General features: G+C 38.3%; 1 protein-coding gene across 1 annotated transcript in view; it reads left to right on the top strand.

Annotated features, from left to right (window-relative positions):
- The window catches only part of LOC146467275 (uncharacterized), a 118,761-nt gene extending 106,557 nt beyond the window's left edge, over nt 1–12,204 (top strand). The window contains exon 6 of the transcript XR_014867817.1: nt 12,165–12,204. The gene's annotated coding sequence lies outside the window, so the exon portion shown is untranslated. The remainder of the gene's footprint in view (nt 1–12,164) is intronic.
- Nucleotides 12,205–15,794: the final 3,590 nt, after the last annotated feature.

The raw sequence follows: 15,794 nt of genomic DNA, 5'->3' as shown, positions 1-15,794 counted from the left end.
GGCTGAAATTGGGCATTTTAATACCCAAATATATAAGAACCTATTCAACCTGGCAAAGAAAAATAGGTTCTTATACAAAAAAACACTCTTATTTTATAGCCAAAATACTGGATTTTAATTGTTAGAAATTGTGAAATTTCTGAGAAATATACCATGAAAATTATTTGTTTAATACAGTATGTAGTACAATGAAGAAACTTCAAAATACAACTGTAAATATGGTAGCCTATGATACTTAGTTTATTATTGTTTAAAGAAAAGGCTTGGCATTTTTGCTGTTTAAAATACAAATGACAGTAGTTCTCTGAATGGTATCACTATGACAAATCCTACAAATAAGAACCTACTAAGAACCTAATCAGCCTGACTTCGGAAAAACTACCTCAAAATATAAGAACCCATTCTGCCTGAACCCAAAAATTTTAGGTTCTTATACGTAGGTTTTTACTGTATACCAGACTATGTGATCAGGTGTAGAAAACTGTAGCACTGGTTACTGATGTCACAAAACCCATGAAAAATAACAGTTAATTTATTGGATAATCAAAAGTAAGTAAAAGAAAACTATTTACTTGGTATATTAACATTTTTATAATAATGTTATGTGACAATCACTGCAGTGGAAGTACCAATTTTTTTTAACTTCCTGGGGAAAATGAATTTTGTTCTAAAAATAGGGGGCACAAAAACTGACTGAAGCAAATCCAAGAGAATTAACAACTATTTGTTCAAAGAATAAGGAGTGCTGAAAAACATTGAGAGTTCAAATAACTGAGATTGCACTGTAAAAATAAATAACTGTACATATTTCATAATTCATTACCCACTACCAAGTTTTAAATTTTTGTTTCAATTAAAAGAGATGCCTGATAAGAAGTTTCACCTTTTGTCTGTTAAATCACAGTTATCAAAAGAAGCCAGGGTCTAGTTGCATTAAACATGGCCTGAATATCAGTCATCTCCTCTCTAGATGATTGGTGAGTGATGGGAAACAGCTGATATTCAGGCTTTGTAAAGAATATATATATTTATTAAATTCTCAGCCTCGGATATTGCATTTCTAGCGTTCTGATTGGTTCACTAAATCTCGGTTATCAGCTCATATACCGTAGTTTGACCTTATATGGAAAACGAAAGCCCCAGGTGTCGCAAAGCTAAATTTTTTTTCGGCGGGAAGCAAAGGTTTCTTCGGAAAAATGTAGAAAAAAAAAAGGAAAAGAAAGAAATACCAAACAATGCCATCTCAATATAACAACAATAAAAGCCACAAAGTTTGGTATGACACTATTTTATGGTACGTATCTCTGAAGTTTCCTTTAAAATCTTCAAAATTGCAAGATTTTACGATTTTTTAGATCACATAACAACAGCAATAACAACCGGTTACCTTCAAAAATTTCAGGATGGCTTGCAAATCCTGGCGGTAAGAGGTTAAAGCCAATCGAAGAAATTTCTCAGGAAGAGCTTCATGCCTGCCTTTATGTTTTTTACGAATTTACGAGGACTTCAGATGGTTCATCTATGAAATCCGTACGAGCGGCGGCCATAATGTTCGTTTCCGTCGCTCGGCACCACTCAGCAAAACATTTGCACTAATGTGCACAGCTCTTACGCTTCTCAAATAAGCTTGAAGTTTAAAAACTTGCACTGAATGCTTGTCTCAGTGAGGTTGTACCTCGTACACTTGGACTTGCCTGAAGTGTTTTAAATCGTCCGCGAGGAATTCAGTTCAGCATGAAAAAAGCCGTCCTTGCCCTGATCTCTTCCTTCCCTCGGCACCAGACAGCAGAACGTTTGCTCAAATGTGCACAACTATTACGCTTCTCGATAAGCTGGAACTTCAAAAGCACTTGAATGCTAGTCTCAGAAAGGTTATAATACGTACATTTAAACGTTTCGTGAATTTTAGATGTCCGACTGTTTCCGATTTTCTTCGCTTTCGATTTTTCATTCAACTCCGTTTGCAAAGCGCTGCGCGTGTCATGTGATCATAAGGTTTCGCGCGCTTTGGTCGGAGGTTGCCTCAACATCCGGTCGTTTAAATTTGAAAGAAATTTCTTCTTAAAATATGAAAATTCAGTAAACTTCAACAGCAATGTCTAAACGCGGAGAATTTAATAAAACAATTATTCCATTCGCGCTTGTTGGATATGAGATTAGTTATAGCCAACTCGGCGCTTCGCGCCTCGTTGGCTATTTACCATCTCATATCCAACGCGCGCTCATGGAATAATTGTTAAATATATATATTTAACTAAAGGGAAGGTGAGGTTTTGTCTTACAGTGCAACAAACTCAACCGGGGCCTCCGATAAAACCGACAATTTGAAATTTAAAGAAATGTTCTCGTTTTTGATTGGTTTACCAACTACCAAAGCCAGACTCCTTTGTTGTAAACGTGACCTGTGATTGGCTGATCAATGGTGGGTGGCCCCAGTTGAGTTCGTTGCACTGTAAAGTATACAGGGAATGCCCCTTGTTCAGCATATTTCTGCAGCCTCTATCAATTGAATAGTTATAAGAATGATTGAGTGACAGTGCTGACTGTTGCTTATAAACACAGCTATTGTAGGCCCAGACATTCAGTGGCTAATCTCTGTTGTACACAACATGCTAGAGCAATAGCCCTGCCTGGCCAACTAATTATAATCTTTACTGCTGTAGAAAAATTTTATATGCTCAGCGAGTGCCCATTCAATTTGGTTCCTGCCATCACATCAACATTTATCAAAAGGCAAAAAATTTAATACACAACTGGATCTATCCCTTGATGGGAAAAGTGCACAGAAACGTTCACACAAGAATGGATAATTTACAACTGCCTTAGCAAGAACTTCCATTAACAAAGTGATTCATGAGCCAAACTGTGTTTTCATCACATCTGTCATGATCTGTGATGGTACATAAAAAGCTTACATCAATTTATTTTTTGCTACAGCTAAAACACAAGATCTAAACCTACCAGTAAAGGTTACACCCTCTGTGCATGACTTTTGTGTCCAGGCAGTGGCAAATCTTAAAACACTCCTGAGTGAGGGTTCATAATAATTTATGCAGATGGGGGCCTATGATGATTTTTAAATTTTTCCCTAAGTTCACGTTTTGGATAATGCTATTGTTTGATGAGGTCAGGTTCCGAGATGCCGAATTGTCCAGAATTTGCAAGTCTGATTACCGCATCAGGATTCATCAGGCACAGGAGAGCAGTGGCTGGGGGGAAGCTGGCTGGAAAGGACTAATCCTGCAGTTGGCTGAGATGCCATTACCGATAGCGGTTCTATAAAATGGAATATTTTCAAAGATTTCATGACAAATCAGACGAAGAAATTTAGAAGATGACTAGCTGTGACTAGCTCACTATGAAATTACGAAGATAAAGAATAAAAAGAAATGCATGGAGGGTTGCTCATGACATAGCGTTGCACATTGGCGATGCACCTGTTGTCAGATTACGCAAGGGCATTTGTAACAGAGAGGGAGGAGGAGGCAGGTTTTTTTTTTCAACAGGACCCAGTTAATCATGATTACTTGAAGGCATCTGAAAGTTCAAAGAACCATGTACCTGGCTATAATTATTATTTTGCAAAAATGTGTGGCTAGAGTTATACATGGAATTTGTCAAAGACACCTGCGAGGTTAAGAAAGAGCAGCAGTGCGCTTCATGTGAAAATGGTTGGCTGGCTCCATGATGGGCAGAATTCCATGCCCTTTCCTGGATAAAGAGAAGTTAAGGTACAAATTAAAATGTCTTTGAATCTCCGGCTACTTCTTTAGATGGAACAGCATGACCAGTACTGTTGATGACTTTATGCCTAATTCCTTCAATGAAGGAAAGCTGAACACAGCGACAGAAATTGCAGACTTTTCTTCTACCTTAGTTTGTGGTTTCTGAGGAGCTAGTGAAAATATACCTAGACCATTTAAAACATCTCCATTTTTCCAAAGATTTACGAAGTCAAGCAACCATTGAGAAGCGATGAAACAGAGAACGAGGATAGCAATTGGGAAGAGTTACTACTATCTGGAGGGTTAAAATCTCTTTTTTTTAACTTAACACTCTCTTGAAAAAACACTCCCTTCCATACAAGAAATAAATTGAAAAAATTAAAAGATTGTGCTAATAACCAGTCATCTACAAGAAGCAAAGGGGACGGACATTAGCGACAATGAAAGTCCCACATCTGATGATAATGATAAAAAAGGTGGAGACGACACTGTTGTTGTGGGTGAAACATGGTGCAGTGAAACTGAGGGGATGCTGAGTGAGAGTGAGAATGATGATAGTGAGTGTGAACTTTTACCATTGCCGGCAAATAAAAAGTGCAGCACTAGAAGTGGACACACTTTGCAGTCAATAATTATTGGTAAATCGCTTAACCCTAAATAGTATAGAAAAGTGCTTAGACCTTAACAATATTGTTAGTTGTTAACTGGAAGGGGTATTTTGCAGAATGCTGAACGCCGAATGTCGCATTTTATGCAACCTATAACAGTTTAACATTAAGATTACCGTATACCTTTAGAGGTCTCTCGCGTCCAAGCGATGTAGTACGTCCGGTTTAAACTTTAGATATGTAAACCCCTATATCAAATTAAAGCTTATAGAGCTGGCTATCAAACTATATTAAGAATTTTGAAATTAAATGAATTGTCGAATTTTTTACCACCTCTAAATGTGAGCGTCCGAATCACCTTTTAAAGCTTACAAGTCAAGTGAATTTTGTTTTTCGCTAATTCAATATACTCCTCAGTTTCTGGTTCACCCAAAGCGCAAAAAAAAACATGTCTGCGTTCTGTGATATTCAATTGCAGTAAAAAGTTACAGAACATTTTCGAAATACGATTAAAGAAAATTATGTGAAGTGATCGTATAAAAATCACTCGGAGAAAAAATATTTCAAAAGAAAAAATTTGCGACACGTCTTTGTTCCTTATATGTTAAACTAGCTACTGTCCAAAATTGAAGGTAAACAAACAAATTCCATTTGAGTTTTAGCTCTTTAAAGTGCCCTCTTCAAGTGAAAAAATTGATTCGAGAAAACAGCGCTAAAAATTTGACAATTCATTTTATTTCAAAATTCTTGGTATAGTTTAACAAGCTGGCTCTATAAGCTTTAAATAATTTGATGTGGGGGTTAGGTATCCACAGTTTAAACCGGACGCTCTACATCGCTTGGACGCAAGACACCTATTAAGCAACGAACAAAGTTATCAAGGGCTAAGCACTGATTATACAGACGGTTAGCTTTAATTTGTTGTTGTGGCAGCCATTGCATTAAAGGACTTCTATAGATTCAACGTTCGGTGTTCTGTAAAATACCCCTGCCGATTGAAAATTAAACCTTAATTCTACTCGGCCTCATGCAAATAAAAATACTATCTGCTATACAATAAGGTACATTAAGGTAGTAAGGTATCCTCTTGAAACCCAAAACCCCATTTCAGCAGAACTGACATTCTTAGCTACATGGATGTGAGTGGGGGTCCAAAAAATATATCAAAATATTATGTACACTGTAGGTAAATATTCAGGACGGGATTGGCTATTTATCGAGCTTTGATAGTTTTCTTCACGCTCAAAGTATTTTTGTTGTTGTTATTATTCTTTTTAGTTTTAAAGATGATTGAGAAGAACTGTCACTGTCTTAGGCAAATTTTGTTGATCAACAAAAAGCCGTACATAAACCTCAGAGAAAAAGGCTACACTTACCATGAAACAGACTTAAAATATACATGTATCCTGGAGTAATAAATGGGAAAAAAACAAACTGTGATAATTCATAACAATCAGAACAGAGATAAACTAAACGACGATCTTCAAAAATTTGCACAAACAAGCTAACAAATTTTGCGTACGCTTGATGTTATGATGAAAATGAGGTCACACTATTGACTAATTTTACATTCGCTTTTAACGTTCTTTGAAAAGACATATCCTATCCTTTAAAGTATTTGTGTTTGTTCTCTGTGAAGATTGTCAGAAATAAATGCAAAATTTAGAAATATATGCGAGAAAAACTTGTCAGTAGTTTATGCTAGCTAACGATAAAAAAGTGTGACGAGACGTTTGTTTCACTGACTATTTTACCTGAGAATTAAATTTTCTTACATGAAGCAAAAAGGAATGAGATTAGAAAATAAAACTGCAAGGGATATAACGAACATGGACCGAAAAAAATGAGCTCAAGAGACTTTTCTGAAGTTAGCAGTAGCTTAAGTTAAGCAAGTTGCAGTGTGAACACTGCAAAAAAATATCTTGCAAAAGTCAGCAAAGTTTTGTCAACAAAATCACATATAAGACTTAAGCTTAAATATACTCGCCTCTTTGGAAATAACCAGTCCTTTTATTCCATTGCTGATTTTTTCGTTCGTTTTACAACGTCAAGTGAGCAAAAGGTTTCACTTCAAGAGGAAAAATCCAACGTTTCTTCGCGGTTCAGAGTAAAATGATTTCTGTTTAAGATCCGCTGTTTATGATGTGCCGCCTCTAAAAGAGTCCTTTTCCGCCGCTATTCGCCTTGCTCTTTTTCCTGCTGTTGGAAGCAAAATTGGACCAGATTAGAAAATAAAACGCCAAGGGATCGAAATAATGAACATGAACCGAAAAAAATGAGCTCAAAGGACTACTAACTGCGTGTCAACACTGCAAGAAATCAATTTATTGCAAAACAGCCGCAAACCAGTAAAGTTTTGTCTACAAAATCACATGAATATACATGTACTTGCCTCTTCTGCGAATAACCAGTCCTTTTATTCCATTGCTGATTTTTTCCTTCATTTTACAGCGTTAAGTGAGCGAAACGTTTCACTTCAAGAAGGAAAAATCCAACGTCTCGTCACGCCGGATCGGAGTAAAATGATTCACTTCAAGATCGGCGACGCTAAAAGAAGGAACGGTGGAACGGCGGAACGGTGGAAAATCACTCCAAATCCTAAAACACGGAACGGCGGAAATCACCCCAAATAAACTATAACCTTGAACCTAACCCTTACCCGTTCCGTGTTTTAGGATTTGGGGTGATTTTCTGCCTTTCCACCGTTCTGGTTTTTAGGGTCGCCCCTTCAAGACTCACGCGCCTACTGTTAATGATCAATGCCCCCTTCATGTAAATTCCCGCCGCGGGTCGTCTTACTCTTTCTCCCGCTGTTGGAAGGTAAAATTTGGAGGAGATTAGAAAATAAAACTCCAAGGGATATAATGAACATGGACTGAAAAAAAATGAGCTCAAAAGACTGCTATGAAGTTAGCAATATTAAGCTTAAGTTTAAATTAAACGGTGTGTCAACACTGCAAGAAAACAGGATCTTGCACGATAGCAATCCAGCAAAGTTTTGTCAACAAAATCATATGAATATACTCACCTCTTCTCAGAATAACCAGTCCTTTTATTCCATTGCCAATTTTTTTAGTTCCTTTTACAACGTTAAGTGAGCGAAACGTTTCACTTCAAGAGGAAAAATCCGACGTTTCGTCGCGCCGGATCGGAGTAATATGATTTCACTTCAAGATTCTGATGATGTGCCAGCCAATTTATTTCTCTCGCCGCTAGTCGTATTGCTCTTTCTCCCTCTGTTGGTCACAAAAATTGTCTTTGTATTCTGTCAAAATTATCATTATTATTATTTTTTTTTTCTAAAACGCAGTTGGTGATGCAACCTCCCGGGTTTGAGTCTCTCATTTCTTATTGGCTTACATGGAGTAGCGAACGTACGTACGGTCGGTCGGTCGGACGGAAGTGACGTCATAACCAAACCAAAATTTCTCGCACTGATGGGTTTACCAAAATCTCTTAGCTATGGGGCTCCGCTCGCGCGCGCCTTGCGGCGTACGCGGGAGCTCCGCTATTAAAATTATTTTGCTTTCCTCACGTTGCTGACCACTTTTGCTACTCATGTACCACGGCCATAGACAGGGATGGATATCTTATCTTGCACCTTTCTTTCAACAAGCATTACAAGTAGGGTGGATGAACTTTTCTTTTCTGGGTTTGACAAGTACACCCAAAGCAGCTTGGTCGATTAAAAACATCTAATGGAACAAAGCTAGGAGTGAAAGGCTGTTAGCCACCACCACTGCAGCACACTGAACATAGTAATGGCCTCTTGATCCCAATTAGTTTTAACGACCAAGCAAAAGTCAGTCCTGAGCAAAAGTCATGTTGAAGATAATGATCTACTAATTCCTGCTGGCTGTGAAGTACTTTGAGAAAAAATGCTTACATTACCTGTGCTGCGCAGCGGGATCCAAATTTTGAGACACATCAAATTTCCTTCAAACTTGCTCATATACTTGTTTTAAGCCTGCCTTTTAGTATGACGTTCGAATGAAGTGTTTTAATACCATGGTTAACTGTTCAATTATAACTCTCATCTGTTTGTGGGAGTAAGCAGGGCCATCTTTACCTGGCCAGCAGACCTCGGGATTACAGACTGTCCATGCACGTGGATTGGGTCAGTCTCCGAATAACACTGGTTTAATCTGAATTCTATTCATATAAATACATTCACAAACCGTTTAAATCTTACCTTCTCCACACTGTACGCAAAACTTTGCGGTTGAAGACTGCGCTGCGCCGCAGTTGGCACAAAACATCGTCAGCGTAACGTCAGAGTCACCGATGAAAGAACACCGCGTTGTCCGCCATGTTGTTATGACTCCCATAACACCTTGCGAACTAACGTCACGTGAGTACAAATGATTCTGCCGTGGCGAAAATGATTTCGACGCGTTGAAATTGTTTTTGCCGTGCGGAAAATGATTTTGCTGTGGCAAAATTGTTTTGGCGTTGACGGTGGTAAAATTGTTTTGGCCGTGACAAAAATAGTTTTGCTGTGACGAAAATGATTTTGCCGTGACGAAATTGTTTTTGCCGTGGCGAAAATGATTTTGCCGTGGTGAAAATGATTTTGCCGTGGCAAAATTGTTTCTGCTGTGACGAAAATGATGTTGCCGTGGTGAAATTGTTTTTGCCGTTGCACTTGTGGGCCACCGGTATCTTTATCTATCACCACTTTTTGAAATAAATCAAAGGCGAATCATTTACACTAGTGTCATGAATTCTGAGTGGGTTTCTAAAATTATTTAAGTCGCAGTTTAAGCTGGGAAACCGGCTTGACATCAAACTTGCCGACGGTTAGCGTTTTTTTTTTTTTGCTCCATACCGGAAACTAATCATTTTTTAATACAAAAGTCTTTAACAATCTATTTTTCAGCAATTTCAGAGCAGAATCGTGGTAAAAAATACCAATAAATTATTCACCTTTTCAAAAGCTCTCTCTGTTCCCTTTTCCGAAAGAATGATAGACGAATACGTCAGATTCCGTACATATCATCCTCTGAGGGATCGATATAATTCATTGCTACAATAATGGAGTTTTTTCGGCTTCCTTTTGTATCATAGATTAGGTACTAGTTAATCTTCACGGGCAATACAGAGTGAGATATATCAGCTAATATATATAGATTACTTCCTGGAAAGTGCGCCGAGTTGTTGAGGAATCAGAAATCGAACTCGTTCGCTGCGCTCACTCGTTCGATTTCTGATACAAAACAACTCGTGCGTAAACAAAGCACTTTCCGTGCTGTAATTTGTTTATTTTACACCGTACTTGGCCTGCGGACACAGACGTATTTCCGGCTGTCGCTTCTCTCCAAGCCTTTGCTTAAAATAGCCCTGCTAATTGGGGGATAGAAAACAGCCTTTCATCCCATCGCTGTTTTCAGGGTTGAAATGATTTCTTATTAGGATTGTTTGCGTGGTTTCTTTTATGCTACCTACGTTTTCCTTGTAGTTCATCAGACAGAAGAAGCGTAACTGTGAGGAACATTTGAGGGGGAATAAGCCAGAAATTCTGGAAAATGTAAACAAAAGATTACTCCAATGAAAGCGTCGCTTTGGTAACCTGATGGTAATATTTTCAAGAGAATAAGCCAAACTTGCACCGTGCAAGGCGTATAAATGAAATCATTCCTGTGGGACTCTAGCATGGGACTGAGCAGCCAGGTTTGTTTTAAGTCCGGCTCAATGATGTTTTTTTTTTTAACAAATGGTAAACGAACAGAGTGCGATTGTCGAATTGTGGATGCAAGCGGAGGTTGCTAAGCACGAAAGAGGCGTTAGAGTTGCTCGCGGCGTAATCGAGAGCAACACTACTTTCTCTAGCAGAAGTATCATAAAAGCGTTTTTATACTCGAAATAATGGAAACAAGTAAAACTTATAGTCAATAGCACAACAATAAACCAGTCTGTAAGTAGAATTATGAACTAATCTTTATTCCGTTAAAAATTCTTTCAAAATAGTTCGGTTTGTGGACAAACGTGGCTTGCTTGCTAATCAAAAATTCTATTGAAACATACCAACCTTTAAGGAGAGAGTTGCTTTGGGAACTCAACGAGATTGGGGGGCTGGGAATAACAATGAGCTTTCTTTTTGGGGAATTCTTATTGATATTGCTAGGCTTATCAATCTTCTTAAACTGACAGCTGTCACTTAGTGTTTGCCTTGTTGATGGCCAATCGCTGATTCGTGACGTCACCACCAGCCAATGGGAGAGCTACATTCACCACACCTATTTTATCATAAATCCTCCTGCCTCTTCAATGGAGGGAAATTAAATTTCCTGTGGGAACTTGCAACAGCGGCCTTCGTCCAGGTAGGTTGAGAATAAGATATGAATTGCGCCTATAGCACTTGGCACCATTCAAATCCTGAACAGTATGCAGGATGTTTGTCACATGAGACTAGTTTAATGGCCTAGCTACCACGAGTCTCCTTTGGCTTAGCGGTAGACACCCAAACTAGTAATCGGAAGGTCGTAGGTTCAACTCCTGCAGTAAAAGTGCCTGTCAGTGACTGAAAAATACATATATCAAGATATGAATCTGAACTAAGCTCAAATTAACTGTCTGCGTCTTTGTCTTTCGTAGGTTTTGAAGATTCACATCAAAGGGATCAAGGTCCGGATCATCTTTACCTTAGGATCACGTTATCCAAGGTATGTATGATAAATTTGACCAGGAAGAAACCTTTCTATTCGGTCTTTCTTTTAGGAACGGCTATGTTAAGGCAGGTTGTGTAGATGGATACTTCAGAATGAAAATCAAAGCGATGCCTTGCATAATATCTTCATTTCCCGATACATTTGGTGCGATACTCGTGGTGCATTTGCCTTGTGAAAAAAAAAATATATATATGACGTTAACGACGATAAGAAGAAGAAGAAGCCTTGGAGTGGGTGTCTTTGAAATTATTCAAATTGATAATCAAACTTGCCGGAGGCTGCCGTTTATAATTACGAAAAAGATCGGCACAGTTTTTCATCCAAGTGGCAGATTTCGTATCTTCATGATTACAAAACAAGAACATTGATAAATCTTTCCGACACTTAATTTTTAACGATCTATTTTCAAGTAACTGTGAGCAATCGTGATAAGAAAAGCAGTAGCAGTAACCTATTTACATTCCTTTGAATTTCCGTTGGAAACAACTTCCTATAAGTTTTCTTATTACTCAGCTGTTTAAAGCTTATAAAAAGCAAATATTAGCAGCAAAAAGTTGAGCACTTTGGGACAGCTGGAAGACACAACTATGACTGCGCAATCGACCAATACAGGTAGACGATTGGATTAAGCACGAACAGCTAATGATTCGTTCGAGTGCAATGTCTCTTCGGCTTAGAAATTCGGATTAAATTGCGAAGAAAAACTAGCGTTTTCTTGAGCGAAAGGACTCCTGAAACTTTGGCAAACATAAAGCTAATCTCTAACGCACGATTGACCATCTCAACGTTCTGTTTTGTTTTCTTTCTTCAGCAATCAATGATTTCCAGGAGGGACCAACATTCGAAGGGTTGACAACTGAATATGATGAAATCCAAGGGGACGAGGCGACTATGGAAGCGTATACACTGCCAGAGTGATCAGGCTGCGGGCCGGGGATACCATTGGCTTGATGACCGTCTATGACAGCAGGCTGTGGGTGTCCGCCAAACACACCTTTTTTAATTTAATAGAAATTAAAAAAGATTTAATAAGCTCTAAGATTGCATAAACACGAAATTCATGCAAAGTTTTACTGCAATAGCTAGCTTTCAGTTATGGTGCAATTAGTTGTAATAACTACTTATTAATAAATGAAGGGAACAAGAATCTATTATATCATGAGGTTCATGTTAAAATAAAATACTGTTATTGTGTTTAGCGAGCACAGAACCTTGTTGAAGTCTATTTTATTCTCTAAATTAAATGGTTAGCATGTTAGTTGCCACAGGACAAAAACTGCAATAGCATGTAGCTATAGGTTTATTGCAATACAAATCTTTAGCTTTCTCTTTTGTATTTGAAACCGACCGATAAAACTTCAAAGCGTGCGGTTTTTTTCCGCAGCCCATTTTATTTAGCCAAGTATCTTTCAATGGAGTGATTTCTTTTGAGGTTGAAAGCTGTTTATAAAATATTTGCCAAAGTCGCCTTTTAGTTTTAGCTATGTCAGTGGGGGGAAAATATCGCTTCCTGATGCATATCAGTTTTCTGTTACCAAATGCCTTTAGGATCTCATATATGCAAGGTATAGCTTTGAATGAATTTACCATCTAAAGCCCCGTCTACACGAGCAACTTTTATATGGCAATTTTTATGTGGCAATTTTTATTTGCCCGTGTAGATGATGAAAAATGACCAATTTTTTTGTGACAACTGCATTTGCTGAAAAGCTGGCGCGTTAGTTTTTATGTGGCAAATAAAAATTGCCACATAAAAAAAAATGTCGGTGTAGACGAGATGCCACATAAAATGTGATCATTTTTATAACGTCATCTGTAGAACCCAGTCCCTAACATTTGCGCATCCGGCATTCCATGGTCATCTCCGCTGTGCGAAATTATTACTGACGCAAATTAACAACAAATATTTGTCGAGCCATCTACACGGGCAAATAAAATTTGCCACATACAGTTGCCACATAAAAATTGCTCGTGTAGACGGGGCTCAAAAGATAAATAACGTTTTTATTTTTCATTCGTCATTTGCCATGCTCCACGGACAGCGACTATCAAGGAAGATCAAACTGCCTCGACGTTTTACACGTTGAGCGACAACTGACATGGCTTTCAAAAAATACCCTTTTCATAGAATAACGTTTTTAAAGAAACATCCTCAACCGCCTGGAGACCCTTCTTTGTGAGCTATTAAACATCCCCCAGTTTCCGCGTGACGAATAATTTATTAAGCTGCCTGACACTCCCGCCCCACCCATACAAAGATCGTGCTACCCAGGCACGGAAAGAGTCAAATGCTTGGCGAGGGAGGGGGAGGGGGGGTGGAGTTGTGATCAAGGTTCAAACTCGAGCTGATCTTAGAATTGATCCTACTTTAATTCGGAAGACGCATTGCAAATTAATTGAAATCAAATAACAACATTCTTCTATCACCTCTTTTCGAAGTAAATCGAGGGCTGAATAATTAACTCCTAACCCATTCCATAACTTTTCTCCACTAACCAACAAGTTCATACCTACAATACGGGATTATTATGCCACGAACTATCGTTCATATTAATACAGAACAAACATCAAGCAATTTACAATCCTCCACCAAATTTCCCTGTAAAAATACCTTATTACAAAAGAATAAAACTAAACTCGCCCGTCTATAATATACTTTATATTTAGTGTAGATTCTATTCCACGACTGTAAGCTCTTTACAATAAAAAACTACCTCGACAAATCTCGACAAGTCTCGAGTCAAGTTCCATAGAGGAGAGTCCGAGTTCAACCGCACCGCATGACATAAAACACGTGATAATTGTCAGGATGTACATAATGTAACGGAACTCGAAATGTCGCTAACATTTAGTCTACCTACCGAATTGTACGAGGAAGCCTAATGCTTATAATTTCTCGTAGGTTTCCTCCACACTTTTAACATTTAATCCGATCTACCTTACTTTAAAATATATAGCCTTTGTTTAAATTTATATTTCAGTATGGCAAATGAATAAATAAAAATAGATAAATAAATAAATAAATAAATGAATAAATAAATAAATAAAATAAATAAATAAATAACACAACGCCCTGAATTCCTTTTTGAACACACACTCTTGAAGGTTTTATCCGTTGCTTTAACAATTAATAAACTTACGAAGGATTTCAGCGTTCTGATTTCTAAATTTCAAGTTATATCAACAAAGGAAAAGACTACAAAGATACATGAATGAATTTGTGGTTTTATTTCTAACCATGAACCTCACAAGATGACAAAATCGGATTCTTAATTGAAGTGGTGAGAAAAAAAATTATTACACAGTTACTGGGAGAAAACCTTTTGCAGTTACACACTACGCGTCATTTAAATTGATTTTGTAGGCTCCAAAAAAGGTGTGCCTGTAGGACACCCACAGCTTACTGTCATAGACAGTCATCAAGCCAATGGTATCACCCGGCTTCAGGTCGATCACTCCACCAGTGTATAAACTTCCATAGTCGCCTCGATTGTCGAGGCCCGTCTGCAAAAGGGCGAAAGGACCGCCGTTTACAGTGAGGGCGACGCGGTTGTGGAACGCAGGCCCTTCAGGGTAGGTTTCAAAAAAGACTTGGGCGAAAACGTAATAGGCGCCTGACTCGGTTACTTTCATTTGACCATTTTCAATTGTAAACCCCACGATTGTTTTTCCCGGCTGAAAATCGGAGATTGCTGAAGAAAAGAAAGAAAATAAAAATTTTAGATGGCAAATCGACTTATAGTTTACCCGCTTGGCCTACGGTGCTAGAAAAGGGCCTTAATTTGATCTCCGCGGACAATTATTGCAACTTTTTTTTCGGACTTGAGAATCTCATAGTCGTAAAGGAACGGAACCTGGATGGCACTCGGCTACGATGACCTCGACCCACCGGTTCGGCGAGTTTTTGTTTTTTGAAGGGTATTTGGGATGAGTATCACTCTTTGATGATTTAGAACTGTCGACATATCACTCGCCTATGGTTGGTTTTGGACAATTCTGCAGTTTTAACTCGCAGTATTTATCCCAAACATCCTTTCCAAATTCCAGTTCTACCTGGATTATTGTCAAGCACTTTGTCACGAGCCTCTGGCTTGGTAGATTGCGCAAGCACTCCCCGTGTTATTGACATTAAACAAATTACTTTACTTTACTATCAGTATTCTTGAAGGACTGATTTGCACTCCACAATCGTGTAAAGCAGGCTTTATCCTGTTATCTGATACAAATTTTGCGTGGTCCAGATATTGGTGAATTCTAAGAAGCAAGTGAGAGACTTTAAGCTTCAAAGCTTTAGAACGAGCGTGAGACTCTGATCATGAGTAGCCTGGGGCAGCTGCCCCCAATCCACCTGCGTACAACTAACATGGGACTAAATCCAAATGGACGGAAACGTTTACCTGTATTTGCAGGAAAAATATGATGTTGTGACCTAGTTCCTTGCAACTGTCCAAAAATGGCCTAGGCAAAAAGAAAAAAAAGTTAATTAAGGACAGTGCCTACTAATACAGAGATATTTCTGCGCAGTTTATTATTATGCGTGAAAAGCAGATCTTAGCAAGGGCTATTGGAACCCAAAAGAATGGGGGGTAACCACGTTTTTTTTATTTAGAGATAATTAAGAAACGATAATTCCAGAAAGTGCTAAAACACAAAGAAATGTATGGTATTTTTTTTGTTACGCCCAATTTTCTTTTTAAATACCAAGAGCACTTGTTTTGTTCTGCTTTCTCCGCACAGTTTTAAACTGCGCAAAAATATCCCTTTTTTCGGTAGGCACTACCCATAGGAAACCC

The sequence above is a fragment of the Pavona decussata genome, unplaced genomic scaffold, assembly GCF_977016875.1.
Source record: "Pavona decussata unplaced genomic scaffold, jaPavDecu1.1 SCAFFOLD_137, whole genome shotgun sequence".
NCBI lineage: Eukaryota > Metazoa > Cnidaria > Anthozoa > Scleractinia > Agariciidae > Pavona > Pavona decussata.
The sequence above is the reverse complement of the archived record's forward strand: the minus strand, read 5'-3'. Positions and strand labels throughout refer to the sequence as shown.